At 40.0% G+C, this 19,425-nt stretch overlaps 1 long non-coding RNA gene and 1 other non-coding gene across 3 annotated transcripts in view; one reads left to right on the top strand and one right to left on the bottom strand.

Annotated features, from left to right (window-relative positions):
- LOC115938319 (uncharacterized) overlaps positions 1–10,868 on the bottom strand; it is a 165,591-nt gene extending 154,723 nt beyond the window's left edge. For both annotated transcript variants that reach the window (XR_014142829.1, XR_014142828.1), the window contains exons 1-2: positions 10,613–10,868; positions 8,888–9,048 (exon numbers count right to left, since the gene is read on the bottom strand). This is a non-coding gene — a long non-coding RNA (uncharacterized LOC115938319). The remainder of the gene's footprint in view (positions 1–8,887; positions 9,049–10,612) is intronic.
- LOC115938842 (U6 spliceosomal RNA) lies at positions 3,910–4,016 on the top strand. Its single transcript, XR_004073856.2, has one exon. It is a non-coding gene; the product is annotated as a U6 spliceosomal RNA (small nuclear RNA).
- Positions 10,869–19,425: the final 8,557 nt, after the last annotated feature.

Raw genomic sequence — 19,425 nt, 5'->3', positions numbered from 1 at the left:
TTCTTAACTCCCTTTCCTTCAAAGTGTGTAAGAATATGGCAGAGAACTTTCTCTAAAAAAAAAATTTAGGAGGAGTTTTGTAAAAGAAAAAGATAGCCTAAAGTCTAGACTGCCTCTTAAGAGCCCTTCCTGTGTACTAACCCCAAATTTCATTCATTACTCATCTCCTTAGAGGTAATCCAAACAGATTAAGAAATAAAATGCTTTTTTCTTCTGTCTTCTTTTTCGCTTTGCAAACTGTTTTTAAATTAATACTTCCTGCTCCCTCCCTAGAACCCTGGAACCTTTGCAAACCGTTGTTAAATAGCTATGATTCCCTCTCATATTCATTCAACATTCACCACCCCTCCCAAGATAAGCAACACCCACTTGAAGGTATCACAGTGTCAAATGCTATAATAAAGGAAAAAGTGATTTACAGCAGCTGGTAAACATAGGCTTCTAATTCGAGAAAACACTGCAGAAGACAGAGATCTTTGTTTTAGACAGGGATTATGAGAGTTTCTGAATTGTTAGTACTTCAAAGCCTCATTTTCTTACACTATATAAAACTCAAATCATAACTTATTTTTCATTTCTCCTTGGGACTAAACAATACGTAAAATAATTACTAGACCTGCCAATTTTTTTTAATTTGTATATTCATTTTCTTGTGCAATTTCAGTTTGTTGGATTCAATTACCGCAATGATCTATGATTTACCCTGGTAAATTTCCATGGCTTTTTGCAAAGAAAAACTCAAAGAATTTTAGCAATAGAATGATGTGCTGCAAAAGATAAAATACATATATCAAGTTCCGAATGCTGGGAGGCAGAATCAAAGGAACAATTGTTCCCACCATCTTTCTGGAAGAAATCTTTGCAGACATGGCTACCAAGGATCTATATAATCTAGCATTCTTTTTTTTAAAGATTTTTTTTTATTTATTTGACAGAGAGAGAGGCAGTGAGAGAGGGAACACAAGCAGGGGGAGTGGGAGAGGGAGAAGCAAGCTTCCTGCTGAGCAGGAAGCCCATTGTGGGGCTCGATCCCAGGACCCTGGGTTCATAACCTGAGCCAAAGGCAGACGCTTAACTGACTGAGCCACCCAGGCACCCCTATAATCTAGTATTGTTAAAGGTATTTGTTTCTTAGTTAAGAAATACATTAAATTGAGTAACAAAGGAGAGAAAACAAAACCCACAAGATTCTCTTTGGATTTAAGTCATCCAAACCACTGACTTTACCAAATAGCAATAACAACCCCATTAACGCAGTTCCCATCTTCCCACTGTTAAGTGATTTTCTTGATTCCGTATACTTTTGGCATACATTTTAAATAAAAGCTCTTTTAAGGTTTAAAGATCTCTAGTTACATAGTGGTCCAAACTCAGACGCTAACTGTAGTGTCTGGCTAATGCAAATGAAAATATTTATAGTTTCCCAATTAATCAAAGGAATACTTGATCTAAGATTGAACCACAGCACCCATAGTCATGTACAATTTCCTTAGTTAACTAAATCTTACTAACCAGCAAGAATTTACATTGTAATTTTTGTGATTTTTAAAATTTGTTATGCAGGTTTTTTTTAGAAATAAAAGGAGGAGTCCATCTCAGGCAGCATAGAGTGTTAGTATCTTACCCAAAGACTCTGGAAATCTTTGGGGAAGTATACTGGAGAGTTCATCACCAAATGGATTTTAACATCCAGGTGAGTGGTTCTCAAATTTCAGTATGTATCAAAATTGCTGTGGTTAGGGTGAAGAATCTCTCATTTTACCACAGGTGATTCAGATACGCACCCAAGCTTCCGACCCTCTGATCTAGATTGGACATTCAAGATTGCTTTCATTTTGTTCTAGGAATTACTTTCTAATGTACTTTACCTTATCAGATCTAGATTAAAATGTGGGTTGTCCTCAATTTCTATGATTCCCTATAGCCTTTGTCTTCTTTGTCCATGATCAATTGCTCTCGGGTTTTCAGCAACAACTCACTGTCTGGCTAAGTCTCCCCTGATCCTAGGGAGAGGAAAGAGGGGTCACCTCCACCAGGGGGAAACCCTGTGGCTGAGGGAGACCTGAATTCAATTAACTTAGTTCAATGATATCTCAATTTCCTTAGAGAAAAAGAACATTTCGAGTCTTCAAATAAACTGCTGTAACAGCTGGATCTAGATGAAATGCATGACACTGCTTCCGCTCTGGAAGATCCTCATTCTTCAGAAAATACCGTGGGAAATCTGCTGACAATTTCCTGCAGCCTGACCAACACTAATTCCCAATGATGTCAACCATTTCCTCTCCATGTGGTTTTGCAAATCCTTTTGTCATGGCAAAATCTGTTCTTGAAGGGAACTTGCTAAGATATATTTTGCTCCTGTGGTATCTCATATGCCCGGAGAAGTGCCTGGAACATAGTAGGCACACAATAAATATCTGTTAAATGAACGAGTGGTTTCCTGCTACATGAACTATGTGATCTTTATCACTGCCAAGGACATAATAAATTCAGTACACAGCCCTTTGCAAAATATCAAAGGAGCTATCTTTGTGCATTACTGATCTACCACAGAGTTGACTTCCATTTTATAAACATATTCATCAATGAAATTTGTCTTAAGTACAGCATTGTTCAGGTTTCTTACCTGTACCATAAGTCAATTCTGATATGATATCAGATTTTTAGTATTTGTTTACAAATTTAGACCATATGATGCCAGCTAATACAAGATGGGACTTTACCCTAATATATTTTCACGCATGATCACATTCATAAAGACTCTATCCTTAAATATACAAGCAGAATCCTGATGCAACCCTCTGCCATCTGAATTGTGTTGCTGTTTCTGAAAAGGCTAGATTTCCCAGGATGGGCACCTCTCGTGTCGTACTGACCCATCAAATGGGTGCTCTTTCTACATACATTAGAAGCAAAAAGTCTGTTCTATTTAAATAGAGCTTAGATTACATGAATTAAAACTACAAGTTTTACTTTTGCAGAGGTAGACTATATCCAATAAAGATGATCTCTAAAAGTTGTCTGTCAATCAAATGTTGTAAACTGAATTATAATCTAAAGTACTGGGGGTGGGGTATCTGAGAGGCTCAGTCAGTTAAGTGTCCAACTCTTAATTTCAGCTCAGGTCTGATCTCAGGTTTGTGAGTTCAAGCTCTGCATTGGGCTCCATGCTGGGTGTGGAGCCTGCTTAAGATTCTCTCTCTTCCTCTCCCTCTGCCCCTGCCCCTGCTAAAAAAAAAAAAAGTACTAGGGGAGCTTGTCAGTCAGTTGATGCCAGCCGAAGATACTGCCTTTTATAATGACAAAAAAAGAAAGGTAATTGTAAAATTAATCCTTTTACTACCAACAAATTTGTCATTTTTGCTATTAAAGTAGTATTTTGTTTCAGCACCTTGAGGAGGCCCTTTTGGATAGGATTCGTGTTTTAAAGGGAGAGACTAAGGCAAAAAAAAAAAAAAAAAACAAACCCACACAGGTATTTTTTTTTAAAGATTTTATTTATTTGACAGAGAGAGACACAGTAAGAGAGGGAACACAAGCAAGGGAGAGGGAGAAGCAGGCTTCCCACGGAGCAGGGAGTCCATTGTGGGACTCCATCCCAGGACCCTGGGACCATGACCTGAGCCAAAGGCAGACGCTTAACGACTGAGCCACCCAGGTGCCCCCCACACAGATATTTTATCAGCCAAGTGAATTTTGCCTAAATTCTTTCTTCCACTGAATAGACATTTATTGAAATGTTCTCTAAGCCAAACATTAAGCAATAGAGAACTGGAAAGTCATAGCCCCTGGCCTCATAAAGTTGACATTCAAGGAGGAAATGTGAACATTAAGAAAATACAAGTACAATAGGTGTTAAGAAAGAAATTCAGATTGATATGGGGATATTTAAAATGATATCTTCAAGTGCTCACTTTGGCAGAACACATACTAAAATTGGAATGATACAAAGAAGATTAGCATGACCCCTACACAAGGATGACATGCAAATTCAAGAAGCATTCCATATTTTAAAAATAAAATAAAATGATATGACATCTTCAAGGCCTTCCTGGGGATACTGTATTTAGGCTGAGGTCTGAACAATGAGTGACAGTTGGCCAAGCAGTAAGAAGAAATAGCATGCTCTTGGTTCAGAGGCAACAGAAAGATTGTCACATAAAAGGAATTGTTGAACAAAGCCCAGTAAGGCCAACGTAGAGAAGAGATAGGAGAGGATGGAGAAGTTGGGGGTGGAGACTGAAGGTATGGTTAGGACCCAGTTTGTGGAGGTCCCTGCCACTGTGTGAGATGTTTAAGACTTATTCCTGAGAACAGTAGAAAACCACTGAAGGGAGTAAAAGCAGGAATCATGGTAATGGTTTCAGGAACACATATAAAGCAAGCAACACTCAGCCAACTCTTACTAGAGCCATCTGTTGCAGCCTAAGGTAACCTCCAAGGGGCAGAACCAGAGACATACAGCCTGGCATGCAGATAGTTGATTTTAGGCAGTGAGCCCAAGGAACAGGAGTGGGGGACTGGAAGGAGTGAGATGAAGGAGAGAAAACCAATCAATCCAAAGGTGCACTACTGAGCACTGCTGAGCAGACCTCCACTGTGGGCAGCAGATCTCCATTCCACAAGGGACAACTCCAAGAAGCCATATAGAGGGTGCTTTAGTATGATCTAGCCAAAGGGTGGAAAGAGGGAGTATTTACCCACCACCTCCCATTTCCAATAGGTTCAGATTCTCACACGCGTCTAAACAGTTAAAAGCGTACATGCTAATGTGCACTAAGCTGCCCCAGGACAGAGCAAGAGGCATTTGTGCAGCTGAAGCAGGGCCATCAGGCTAACAGTGCCCTGTAGCTGACTGCAACACAAGGCTGAAATTGAAAAGTGAGATAAGAACATGTGAGGCAGGACATAAGGATCAGATATGTCACCCAATTTACCATTCACTCAAGAGCTGGCTATAAATCTGGAATGATTTATCATCTAAATGCAGAGCCCCCATAAAGCTTTTGGAATACAGGTGCTGGAGAGAAGAACTGATCCTCAAGTGTCAAGTTCCATCCATAACTAACACTTTTATCTTTCTGAATGACACTATGTGCCAGACTCTGTGCAAAGCCTTTGCAGTGTCACATTTAATCCTCTCAACAATCCTACTAGGGGGTACTGTCATTATAATTGTATCATCCATCTACTGCTGTGGAGCAAATTATCCCAAGTTCAGTAGCTCAAAACAATCAACATTTATTATCTCTCTCAGTTCCTGTACGTCAGAAATTGGGGAACGACTTAAATGGATGTTTCTAGCTGAGACTCTCTCATGAGGTTACAGTCAAGACATTGGCCAAGTTTGCAGACATCTGAAGGCTTCACCAAGACTAGAGTATGTGCTTCCAAGATAGCTCACGTACATGGTGCTCACTGCTGGCAGGAAACTTCAGTTCCTGCCATGTGGGCTGTGCCTAGGACTGCCTGACTATCCTCACTACATGGCTGCTAGCTTTCCCCAGACTGAGCAATCCAAGAGAAAGGGCAAGGCAAAAGCCACAACATCTTTGATTACCCAGCCTCAGAAGTCACACACCATCATTTCCACACTATCTTATTTGTTGAACAAGTCAACCTTATTCAACATAGGAAGAGACTACATGCGGCATGAATACTAGGAGGCAGGGATCACTGGGGCCATCTTGGACGCGGCTCCCACAATCACCATTTTACACATGAGGCTACCAGGGCCCATAAAGATAAACTGACTTTCCTAAGGTCATACAGTAAGTTGAACTTGGTTCTCTCTGACTATAAGTCCTATGTCTTTAGTCACTGTTTCTTTAAGTAAACTGATACTGAAAGCCAAAGATATTTAACCACACAGGGAAACATTTAATTTAAAATAATATCAAGAAGGAAAAAAAAACCCAAAGCCTACCAACAGATTTAATTTGGTACAAATTTCGGACTCCAGCTTCCTTCATCTACAGAATAAATTGTCAGATTTATAAACACAGGTGTACTTGTGCCAGAATTAATTAAATGCTGCATGGCATCCTGTAAAGAAAAAGAGAACAATCTGAAAAAGTTTAATTTAGTAAAATAAACTGACTTCAAAGCAGCCCAGATGGTTTCAATACTACCCACAAAAAAAAAAAAAAAGAAGAAGAAGAAGGAAAAGATTAAGGATGTGATAATAAGACATGAATAACCATTCTGTCCTCTCCATGGGATGGGGACAGGGATTGCTTTCTTTGTATTTACAAGACATGGAAACCAAAGGCCTGATGATTAAATGTTGCTATAAATCATCCAGGATGCCCAACTCAAGTACTTTGTGGGAGGCTGGAGTTACAGTTCTCAGCAGCACAATGCTGTGCAATTAAATCAAAATGTGAAAACTAGGAGCAAAGAATAGGTGTACTGAAGGATGTTCTCCACCTACACCTATGTGGTATCAACGCAGGACCCCATCATATCCATCTTAATGAACCACCAGTATTGGAGTAGAAAAAGGAACATTAACATTTTTTAGTCCAGGCAATATCAAACACATTGATACTGAAGTCACATACAGAAAATACAGGGACAGTATTCTTGGTGTAGAGAGTGAAACGGTATCCTCACGACCTCCTGATTCATCATGCAAGTCCTAGGTTAGGTTGCCCCATGCATCTCCAGGCCTTCCTGCCAATGGGGAAAACCAGGATGTAATCTGTCCCAGTTCCCACTGAGGAGTCTGTCAGCCTCACCCTCCACATCTCCCACAGACCTGTCCCCATCATCTTCCCTCCTACCAGAATAATACCCCATTGTTTAATGTAAGTCACAATCTTAGAGCTTCATGTACTGCTTCTTTTCAACTACAGCCCTTCTGAAAGCTCTTGCTCTCTGTATTTCTTTCTCTTTTATGAAAGTTAACAAAAAGCAGCATATCATGGGCTGAGATCCATGCAGTAAATTAAAGCCATTCCACACTCAACAGTTTCCAGCAGTTTTTTGTATCTGCAGACCAGGCCTACAAACTCAATCATTTTCATTCATTTCAACTTTTGTTACAAAGCGTTAGGAATGGAATAAATTAGCCAGCTCATCTTTCCCTCTATTTTATAAAAGCACAGAGTACTATTTCTTTAGAGAGAGCATTTCATGGAATAGACACCATTTCTTATAGTAAAACAGCTTGACAAACAGGGTAAGGGATTGTAAGAGTGTTCAGTAAGATTTCAAAGGAGATAAGAATGTCAGACAAACAGAGGAAGGGGCTCTGACCCAATAAAGCACCTTGAACTTCCCAAGGTCTTTGATCTTAAAAAGTGAAACTTTGGAACATCACTATAACAGCCTCCTGGAATATTTCCAGTGTATTTTTTCCTCAGAAAATGGAATCTCCAAAATGCTAACATACATAAATCATATCAACTGTTTTCCATTCCATTTCCTCGTCCCATACCATTTCAGATACACTCATGCTAACCCTCAGAGAGATATTGCTACAAAAGACCAATACACTTATGTGGAAGGATGAAATAGTCCAACAGAAAAACTGCAAATCAGTTATAAGACAATCACAAAAATGAGTTTTTAACTTGAGCTGTTTGAGTCGGGGGCATTCAGTGGAGGGATCCAAGAAGGGGGAAAAAAGGAAGAAAAAAGGACAGGGCTTCTGAAGAATAATGATTGGATGCTCCAAACAATTAAACTTGAAAATCGACTTTGGTTCCCACCTAAAGCCAGAAGTATCTATAAAATCCTTTCCACAATATAGGCAATGAGTGGATATAACGAGACACAATGAAGCTTAAGCTCTGGCGTCCCTCACTTCCATGGGGCCCTTCCAAGAATATCTCTGTTCCTAATTTTATATTTGTAAATTTGAGTCCTTTTCCCTAAAGAGGGCCTCCCAAATTGTTTAAGATTTAAGGCCCTTAAAATTTGGATTCCTTTCTGTGCCACACATTTTCAGAAGTATCCCTTCATCATTTCTACAAATATAAGCAAAAGCAAAGAGAAACAAAAATAACTAAAGCATTTAAAGACACTTAGAGCTGGTTACCCAGTGGCTATGCTTGAAGTCCTTCAAAGGTTTCCCATGACACTTTGAATAAAATCCAAACTCCAGTGGTTTGCAAAGGCCTCCATGATCTGGCTCCTTATTCTTCAATTCCATGTTACTCCACTCTTCCTCTGACCCGCTGTATGACCTCCAGTCACACTGTGGTCCTTGCAGCTCCTCTACACTGTCAACCTCCTATCTCAAATCCTTTCCCTAGTGTTTCTGCTCTTGAACCTCTCTTGCTCCCCCTTATCTCATTGCTGGTTCCATGACAATTTAGAGGTTCTCTGGCCCTCCCTGATGATTAAGATATCATGTTCTATACCTCCTCACCCTGACCCTTGAGTTCTCTATCACACTCCATATTCTTTTCTCTTGTAGACTTTTCTACAAATTGAGTTATGCTATTTCCTTTTTTTTGCCTGTTTGATAACTGCCTATCTTCTGTACAATCCTGCAACCTCCATCAGGACAGCAATGGTGCTTAATTTGTCCACCACTATGGATCCAGCTCCTTGTTCAGTACCTAGCTAATAGTAGATGCCCCAGAAAAATGTAAGCAAAGGATGGTGAATAAGTCATGCCACACAGTTAATCTTCCCATTAATTCATTAATTAAACTTAAGCCTTTAAAGCACAGAAACTAATAATAATAGTAATAACAGTTTTGGTGAGAATCTTTCTATGTCTTTGTATATGGACTACTTGAATGTAATATAACATTTTTCTGGCAACTCACGGCTATAATAATGAGCAGTATATATTATGTCTTATAGCCATGGAACACTGTTCTTGGAGATTATTGATACATATCAGTTATTTCTGATTATGCTCACATACCTGAGATCGTTATAATTACTGAGTTTTTGTGTCTGCTTTTCCTCGGTTTTTCTGCTTCTGTCATTGTCAGGCTGTCAAACCATCTTCTTGAACTTCTCAAAGAACCTTCCTTAAGCAACTCACAATCTCCCTCTACTTTGTTACTTTAATCTCTTCATGGGCTAGAAAGTAGATAACAATCACAGAGAGATTTATGCAGACTAATGGTAGACAAGATCCTCAAATATCTGTTAGCTAATCCAATGAGTAGGATGGGAACCTATTTTAGCCACTCAAGACAATCTTCACTTACTTACATGTTGGTAACTGTGTCTGGATGGAAGGTAAGCCAGGTGAGCCATCCCTGAATAAGTGAAGTGTGCTTGATTATTAAATGGCTAAAATGCTGTAGGGGCGCCTGGGTGGCATGGGGCACCTGGGTGGCTCAGTTGGTTAAGCGACTGCCTTCGGCTCAGATCATGATCCTGGAGTCCCGGGATCGAGTCCCGCATCGGGCTCCCTGCTCAGCAGGGAGTCTGCTTCTCCCTCTGACCCTCCTCCCTCTCATGCTCTCTGTCTCTCATTCTCTCTGTCTCAAATAAATAAATAAAATCTTTAAAAAATAAATAAATAAATAAAATAAAATGCTGTAGCCCCCTGAAAATAATCTCAATACTCCTGGCCACCAAATGTGTGAGGGTTTCTCCTCACCAAGCAATTCTCTAATTCTCTGCTGACACCAACTAGGTGTCCTACAATTCAATTCTGACACCATCTACCCAGAAATAGCATCAGATCCCACAGGTTAAGGGCTCTGTCCCACAAGACTGCCCCCCATTTCATATGTCAATCACAAGTCCAGGTTGTTACCTGTGCTTCTGACCCGCCAGCTATAAATTAGAGGTTCCCACGACCCCTTCTTCAGGTTCAATATTTCACTAGAATGGCTACAGAACTCAGGAAAATCATAAACCTACTAAATTACCAGTTTATTAGGAAAGGACACATCTCAAAACAGCCATAAGGAAGAGATGCATAGGGCAGGTTTGTGGGAAGGGGCACAGAGCTGCCAAGTCCACTCCAAGCACGCCACTTTCCCTGCATCTTGACTGTTCACCATCCTGGAGCTCACCAACCCCATATTTTTAGGGATTTTTACAGAGACTTCTTCATTTAGGCATGACTGATTAAATCATTGGCCACTGATGACTAATTCAACCTCCAGTCCTTCCCACCTCCCCAGGGGTCAAATTCCAACCCTCTAATCACCTTGTTGGGTCCGTCCCCTGCCAACCAGCCCCCATTCCACAGTTATTAAAGGGCTTTCCAAAAATCACCTCATTAACATAAACTCAGGCTGAAGGGAGCTTGTGGTGAGAAACAAGAGACTCGTTTCACCTTTATCTCTCTGGGGCTATCTCAGGATTGGAGGACAGAGACCAAATATTCAAGCAAAAAAGAGCAGCCATGCTCTTATCACTTAGGAAATTACAATGGTTTTAGGAGCCGTATGCCAGTCAGACCAAATATACATTTCTTATTATAAATCAGAGTACCACACCCCCATACCCACTTGAATTGTTTGCACTTCCATTCTAAAAGAGGCAAGACAAATCCAAGTTTAAATACAAATGCAAATGTTACATAGAGAAATATATATGGATTCTTTTGGAAAGAAAAGGAAATCAAGAAAAATATTATGCACCGGGAGTATGAATTGGGAGTTAATAATTCAAAAAAACATACCTGAAAGCGTGAAAAGATCTCGATCCAAAATGAAACTGGAGGCTGTGAAACGGGGAATCTCACGCATGCTCGCCAAGAAGAACGGAATTTGAGAACGGAGACTCATCTCCTGACCAATGAACATCACCAAGAATCCCTCTCCTGCACAAGCCAATGAACTTAACGCCTGGGCTCTGGCTGGACCTCCCCCTCTTTGCACTCCTTGTGCATAAATACAACCCACCCAAAACGCTCAAAGGCCTCGTCTATGCTTGCCACAGCATGCGATTCCCCAGCTGCAACTCCTCTGCTATTCCTGAATAAACTCAATTTCAGCTAATTTGAGTTTGCCTCAATTTGTTTTTAAATAATGAATATCTTGTCAAAAGGATGCTCTGACAAAAGTAATGGCAAGGATCAAATGTGAGGTCAATTATACCTCAATTAAAAAAAAAAAAAGGAGGGAAAGGGAAAAAAAGATTTTTGTGTGCTCTACCATTTAAAACGAAAAAAAAAGTCATAATCTGTGAAACATAACAGAGGTACTAGGGATACATGAATAACAAACCTACAAAATGCCATCCTGAACTTTGATATGTTTATCAAATGCTGTCGACCTCCTAACTTGGAATCTCTGCTGGGCCTCTCTACCTTTTCCTCTCTCCATTTGATTAGCACCTACCTATCCTCCAGGTGGCACTTTCAAAGTCACTTGAAGGGGGGTGCCTGTGTGGCTCAATTGGTTAAGCATCTGACTTTGGCTCAGGTCATGATCCTAGTGTCCTGGGATCCAGCCCTGCATCGGGCTCCCTGCTCAGCGGAGAGCCTGCTTCTCCTTCTCCTTCTGCCCCTGCTTGTGTTCCCTCTCTCTCTGTCAAATAAATTAATAAAATCTTTAGGGAAAAAAAAAGTCACTTGAACAAATTCATTTTTTACTTCACGCAGGCATCCTTTATTTCTCATTCAGACACGGTATCATAAATAACTATATAATCATTGAATATCCTATACCCCACTGGATTGTAATCTTCATGAGGGCAGTACACATTGTTTTATTCTTTGCTCTCCTCCCAGGGCCTGGTCTAATGCCTGCTACATACTTTTATTTTTATTTTGCCTATGCATAATAAATATATGTTGAATGAATAACTGAATGAAGGAATGGAGTCCCCAGTATAACTGGAGAAGGGTGTTACTCTTCATGAGGAGGTTGTCAATCAAGGGAGTAAATAACCAGCCCTACCACATTGTAGGGCTCCACTCCCCATTGTGTGGAGGCCAGTATTTGACACTATAAAATGGGGAGCAAAAAAAATCTGTGACTATGAAATTTTTTGTTTTCAACTCTATGAGGCAGGGAGTAAAAATGGAGCTGAAGAGATTTAGATGTGCACCTGACAATGGTATTTCTTTAATTTTTCTCTTGGTCTAAAAAGAGATGTCCGACTCTTAATTGAGTCAAAAATGAAAGAGAAAACTAATTCTAAGAAGTGGAAAACAATATACCAATATCAAAAATAAGCAATGACATTAGGTTCAACTCTGAGCTTTCTAGAAGCCAAACTAAACAAAGGCCAATGATGAATTACATTTCTTATCTGAACAAAAAATATATATTATTTATTTAGGAGTTGCACATCTTCTAAGCAAGATTGTTTGCATAGATCCTTCTACAAATGATTTCAGACAACATAATAGACAATCCACAAGTAACTCCTACCCAGATGTTGTTTACATGTTCAAGTCGTCCCCACTTATCTACAGGGGATACATTCCAAGATCCCCAGTGGATGCCTGAAACTGCAGATAGTGAATGCTATATATACTATGTTTTTTCCTCTACATACATACCTATCATAAAATTTAATTTTTAAATTAGGCACAGAAAGAGATGAACAATAAATATTAATAAAATAGAACAATTATAACAAAACACTGTAATAAACGTTATGTGAATGTGGCATCTCTTTTTCTCAAAATATCTTATTGTACTGTACTCATCCTTCTTCTCATGATGATGTGAGATGATAAATCTCCTACATGATGAGATGAAGTGAGGTGGATGATGTAGGCATTGTGATGTAGCGTTAGGCTACTAAGGACCTTATGATGATATGTCAGAAGGAGGATCATGTGCTTCTGGACTTTGATTGACCAGGGGTGATGGAAACTGCAGAAAGCAAAACCTCAGATAAGGGAAGGCTACTGTATGTATTAATATATTAGTAAATTATTTCTGTATGCACTGTAAATATGCCATATACACACACATGTACATTTCTGAGCTGTAGCATATATATATACATATATAGCATATTAATACATATATACACACACATATTCACATACATTGCAATAAACTAAATGTTTGTGTCCCCTCAAAATTCATATGTTGAAACCCTACCCCCCCAAAGTGATGGTATTAGGAGGGGGCCTTTGGGATGTGATTAGGTCATGGGGTGGGGCCCTCAGAAATTAGATCAGTGCCCTTATGAAAGAGACTCCTGAGAGTTCTCTTGCTCTCTTCCCACCACAGGAGGATACAAAGAGAAGTTAGCAATCTGCAAACCAGAAAAGAGCTCTCACCAGAACCCAACCATACTGGCACCCTGATCTCAGCCTTCCATCCTCTAGATTTGTGAGAAATACATTTCTGTTGTTTATAAGCCACCCAGTTTGTGGTATTTTCTTATGGCAGCCTGATCTAAGACACACACACACCCACGAAGTAACTCAGAGAAAGTGCTTCTATAAAGGGACAGTATAATGGGCTTGAGTAGACTGTAGCCAGTGATGGCCACAGCAATTCCTCCCAACCCTGCATGCTAATACTTTGCAATGTGACTCTGCCATTTTCTCATTAAGAGGTGGAGTACATCTCTCCTTCCTTTGAATCTGGGCTGGCCCTGTGAGCAGCTTGGACCAATAGAAGTGATGGTATGTGATTTGCTAGTCTGGGCTTTAAAAGACCTTGCAGCTTCCAGCTCTCATGCTCTAGTAACAAGACTGCAGCACTTGCAGAATCTCAGGCAGAGCATACACCTAGTAGACAAAAGTAGTGGGATATTTTGTAGCTTAGCTAGTCTAAGACCATTAATTTGACTGAGAGCCAATCAACCCAGTCACGAATTTGTTAGTAACAGACTCATACTACAAAAAAATACTAAAATCGAATGTAAATGTTTCTGGTCTGGTAGCTTTCCTCGAGGGAGGAACTCAAGGATCCAGACTCCTTCTATCTTGTGATGTCATCATCAACATATGATCTCCAAGATTCCTGAGGAAGAGAGAGAGAGTGGGCAGCTGGTGTCCCAGATGTTTTACCATCTCTGCCCGGAGGGATATACACCACTTGTGCTCATACTCCATTGGTCAGAAATAGTCAAATGATCCCACCTGGAAATAAGGGAGCTGGGAAATATGATCCTGAGCTGAGCAGCTGCTTCCAGAAACAATGCTACACTATGGAAGAGAAGCATGAATCTTCGGTGGTTCACTAGCTGTCTCCATCACATCTACAAAAAAAGAGACACAAAATTTCAGATAGATTTAAAGTAAATCAGTATGGGGGTGCCTGGGTGGCTCGGATGGTTAAGCATCTGCCTTCGGCTCAGGTCATGGTCCCGGGGTCCTGGGATCAAGCCCCGGATCAGGCTCCCTGCTCAGTGGAGAGCCTGCTTCTCCTTCTCCCTCCACTTCTGTTCCCTGGCTCTCTCTATCTCTCTGTCAAATAAATAAATAAAATCTTTAAAAAAAAATAAGTTATAAAGTAAATCCGTATGAAAAACTAAAGAGTGATAGGGACTGCTCTTTAAACAGGATAATAAGTGAGGGTGTTGGTGGAGGTAAAATTTAAATAAAGGCATGAAGTGAGAAGAGGAAGATATTTGAGTTATCTGGGGAAGTTGGGTTTGAAGCAGAAAAAACAGCAACTGCAAGGCCCTGAGGCAGACATGTGTTTGATGTGTTTAAGGCAGGAGTTGGTAAACTTTTTGTGTAAAGGGTTTTATGGTCAATATTTAGGCTTTAAGGATCATTAGATCTCTGTTATGACTACTCAACTCTACCATTATATTATAAAACCAGCCATATACAACATATAAATGAACGTGTGAGGCTATCATCCAATAAAACTTTATTTACAAAAACAAGCAATGGGCCAGATTTGGCCATGGGCCATAATTTGTCATCCTCCAGTCTAAGGAAAAGCAAATTTGTTCTCAGAAATTTGGATAGTGGGCAAGGGGGCTAGCAGAGGATAGTGAATTTGGGCAGGAAACCGACTGTTAGACCAAATAGAGCTTTATAGGCTATACTTATTGAAAGGTTTGGATTAATTCCAATGGCTTGAGAAAATTGTGGGAAGATTTTTAAACAGGGATGTAAAATGATCTGATTTACATTGCAAAGGATGATCCTGGCTGCTATAAGCAATAAGCCCTAGGGAAGTAAGAGTAGAAGTTGGGGAGCCAGTTAGTGTAAATAGAGTAAAGGGTGGCTTTATTGCACGTGTTAGCAGTGAAGACAGAGAACAATTGTCAGGTTGGGGACTTGACTTGAAGAACCAGCAGGCTTTGCTGATCAAACTGATGTCCTGTAGAGGGGGCTCTTAAGCAAATTAGCCAGGAATATCTTTTGAAACTATGTAAATTTGAGATTCCATAGGTGATAAAATTTCTAGAGTTGACAAGGCCCAAGGCATATCTATGTAAGAGGGCAGCAGAACCACCAAAAAAAAAAAAAAAAAAGATAGATAGTGAAAATCAGGAGGGATGTTGAGGAACCATGCTCTATGAGAAATGAAAAACAGTATGTATTAATAATCTTGTGACCTTTGAGTCAGCAATGACCAGGATGACACAAAGAGCTAGCTGTGTCCTGCACTGTCTATTTAATATAATAATCTAATCAAAGAGCAATCTCTCCACTGATCTGTCCAGTAACCATAACCAAGAAAATCAAAACATACAAAAAAACAGGTAAATCAAAAGAACCACCATTAAATCATATGAAACAGGCAAATGTTGGTGCCTAGTTCTTCACAGGTCCCACAAAGAAGCACCTGGAGGCCATTCTTGACATGTTTTCACATTCATATGAGTATCCATCCAACACCACCTAAAAGTAGAATTGGAAAACAATTGAAATCTTTATGGTGGACATTCAACAAAATGCCGCTAGGATACCTCATCCTTAATCTACTTCAGAACCCCTTCTTGCTCTCAATAATCCATAACACCAGAGACAGTAACTGTCCCACAGGCTTCCTTCTGTCTCTAAAACTTTTTAGAACATTGTCTGAAACCTGGCCTATGCTAAGGTTTTCCTATCTTGTCCTTCATTCTCTTAATCTTTTCCATTTTGAGCTGTTCTTCTCAAATAAATAAAATCTTTTTAAAAATATTATTTTGAGTGTGTCTGTGAGGATGTTTGCATTTGAACTGGTAGACTGAGTAAAGAAGATTGCCCTCACCAATGTGATGTTCTCTTGGTTCTTGGGCCTTCAGACTCAGACTGGGATTTACATCATCAGGACCCCACCCTTTCCATTCTCCCAATTCTTGGGCTTTAAGACTCTAACTGAATTACACTACCAGTTTCCTTGGTTTTCCAGCTTGCTGACAGCAGATTGTAGAACTTCTCAGCCTCCATAACTGAGTGAGCCAATTCCTATAATAAATCCCCTCATATACACATACATGTATCCTATTTGTCTGTTTCTTGGGAAAACTATGACTAGTAGAGACAGATGATAGATTAGATCCAGAGATCCAGAGATAGACAGGTAGGAGGAATACTCATTGGAGAAAAAAAGAGAGGGAGAAAGGACAGAAAGAAAGGGAGAGAAGAAGAGAAGGAGGGAAGGAGGAAGGGAAAGAAAGAATTCAGAATCCTCCCTGCCCCTTGCCTGGTTGTGAGTGGCAAGTACCGTTTACCACACTGCCACCTGCCAAGGATGTCCATCTTCAGGGTCCAGTCTCTAGAAGGGCATTTTTGTATTGCTCCCTTCCTGCTCATCTCCTAGTCCAATGACCTCTCCCAGATTCCTGCACGTGACCACAAACACCACTTATCCTTTGACAGTAGGGCTTGCAATACTGTAAGCAGCCAGAAAACGTCAATGGACTAAGGTGGTTCCAGAGGACCCCTCCCCCCTCCCAGAGGAGCTCTCTCAGCAGTCTCTACCTCACACTTGCTGCAGGAATGCAAGGTTCACAATGACAAGTTATTAGCCTCCTGCCCCATCTCTTCCACTGCTGTGAAGCAGCCACATTTTACTACATTAACTATTTCTTAGGGTTATTTGCCTTTATATATCTAAATAACATGATAATATTGTACTTCTTTTTTTTTTTTTTTTTAGATATTTTTTTCCTAGTTTAGGTAATGTGAATTTAACTCTTTAGACCATGTCTCATACAGATATTTTCCTTCCTATTTCCAGAATACAGTTTTATTACTTTTGGACAAATCAATACTTCATGTTTTTATTATGACTCTACAACCATTATTCATCCCTGAGTCAAGTAGTGTATTATGACTGTATCTCCCTCTCTTGAATAATTGTATGTTATTCTTGGAATAAGTCGCTTCTTTTTCACTTACATGTCTCTTTTTGAGGCTCTGACTAAATCTTCGCATATTCTTCAATAACTCTGCATTCAATTTTCTACGTGGTTGAACCTGTCCTATATGTCTATCAGTTCCCATTTTTTTGCAGGGGGGGGTGGAATATTCCTCCCCAAGCCTTCCAGCATCCTGTACAAAATGCTCCAGACCTGTGGGATTTCCCTTTTTCTCTTCCCTGTGCTGGACCCTTATGTACTGGACACCAGCTCTTCCCGTTTCTTGATTTAATCCCTTGTTTTATACGAAAACATCCTTCTATAGCTTGCTGAGAAAGTATGTGGCAGATCTAAAAAAAAAACAAACCTCGCCTATTTGAAAATGCCTTTAGGTTACCTGGATCCACACTGGATTGGTCATTTCATGAGGTATAGATTTCTAGGCTGGAAGTCATTCTTCTCAGAAATTTGAAACATTGCACCAGTGCCTTCTAGCTTCCTGTATTGCCATTAAAAGACTGGCATGTCACTTTTGGTTCAGATCCTCGTATGTGACTTGTCTCTGTTGTTTTTTCTCTCTGGAAGCTTTTAGAATGTGCTCTTTATATATCCAGATTTCTGAAATCTCATGATCATATGCCCCTGAATAGTTCTTTTTTTCCAGTCATCATATTAGGTATTCAGTGGCCTTTTGTATATAGAAATTCATGTCTTTCAATTCCAAAAATTTTTGTATAAATCATTGATAATATTACCCCTCCATTTTCTTGTTCTCTCTCTCTGGAATGCCTATTATTTAGATGTTAGATTCCCATTACCTCCTAATTTCTTTATCTTTCTCTCCCATTTTTCACTCCTGACCTTTGTCCCACCTTCCAGAAGTCTTATAACTTACCCTCCAAGTCTTCTCTTGAATTGCTTTTATCAGCTATGTTATTTTCCAGGAGCTTTGGTTCCTTAATAATTGTTTTTAGTTCCATAAGAAGTGTTTTTTTTAAAGACTCTTATTTTTGTTCTATTTGTATAAGTTGTCCTCCCTTTCTGAGGATATTAATTCTCTTTTACATTTGTTTGTGATCCCTGCATTGAACTTCTTCCTCGATTTTTTCCTGTTTGTTTGTTTTGGTTCCTGTTTTCAAATTACAATCTCTCCTTTTGGTTAACATTTTGTATTTAAAGGCCAGTCACCAAATCCTTATTGGAAGCTCCAGCGCCTGGTTTGTCAAGTGATGATGGGCTCCACTACAGGCTGCCTGGTAGACACCTGGGCCATCCAGTGCCAACAGCTATTCCCCCCTACTTTCCTGTCAGTGTCCTGGGAGCAGGCCAGGGAATGAAGTCAGGGGAATCTCACAGTCAAAAGGTAGATTTTCATTTAATCCTGTTTCTGTATGGCTTCATTCCCATCTTTGGCTGCCAACAAGCACATTTTCATCTGTCACAGTTTGAGTACTGATTTGTCCTTAGAAAAACATGGTCACCATCAGTGTGGATTCTGGGTGTTAAGGCAGACCTGGGAGTCTCGTCCTAGGATGGAGGGGAAAACATGCCCAAGGGCATTCCGTCCATTACAATCCTATTTGGGGGGAGCAGAAGAGATGCCAGAATATAGGGACAACAGGAGATGAGGGTGGCATGCAGATGAGAAGGTGCCACTTTGCAGCTTTTAGGCTGTCCTTATCCACTCACTTCCAAAAGCCCAGACAAGTGACTTTCAATTCTCTCTGCCCACTGCTATCTTACTCTGTGTCTTGAGGTGGTGAAGTGGCAGGAAAGGTAAGCCTCACTTGGGGAGTTATGCCACTGGACTATGCCTTTCTGGTAGTGTACTGTGAGCAGAATTCTTTGTTGGATGCACCATCACATGCATACCCAGAAATTCTGCTTGTGACATTCATGCTTCATTCACCCAGATAAGGACATCAAACAATATTGTAATAGGTATCACTATTGTATAAATGGACTGCAATTTTAAAAGGCACAATAAACTTTGTGTATTCCAACCATAAAAAGGAATTTTCCCACCCCTCCTCTTATTTCTCTTGGAACATCAGCAAATTAAATTGCAAGGGAAATATAATGAAAAGATTTTAAGTTATCCTGCAGACATGAAGACATGGGAAGTTGGCTATAAAATTACATTTGGGTATTTTTGCTTATTCCCTGTTCAAACTCTGTCCAAAATTTCTCTATGAAATAGGAAACTTTTCCCCTTTCTTGCCTCTGCGCTCTGCAAGGCTAGAGATAGCTGGCCTTTTATTAACCCCC

This window comes from Leptonychotes weddellii, chromosome 2, assembly GCF_054177405.1.
Source record: "Leptonychotes weddellii isolate Sample4059 chromosome 2, ASM5417740v2, whole genome shotgun sequence".
NCBI lineage: Eukaryota > Metazoa > Chordata > Mammalia > Carnivora > Phocidae > Leptonychotes > Leptonychotes weddellii.
The sequence above is the reverse complement of the archived record's forward strand: the minus strand, read 5'-3'. Positions and strand labels throughout refer to the sequence as shown.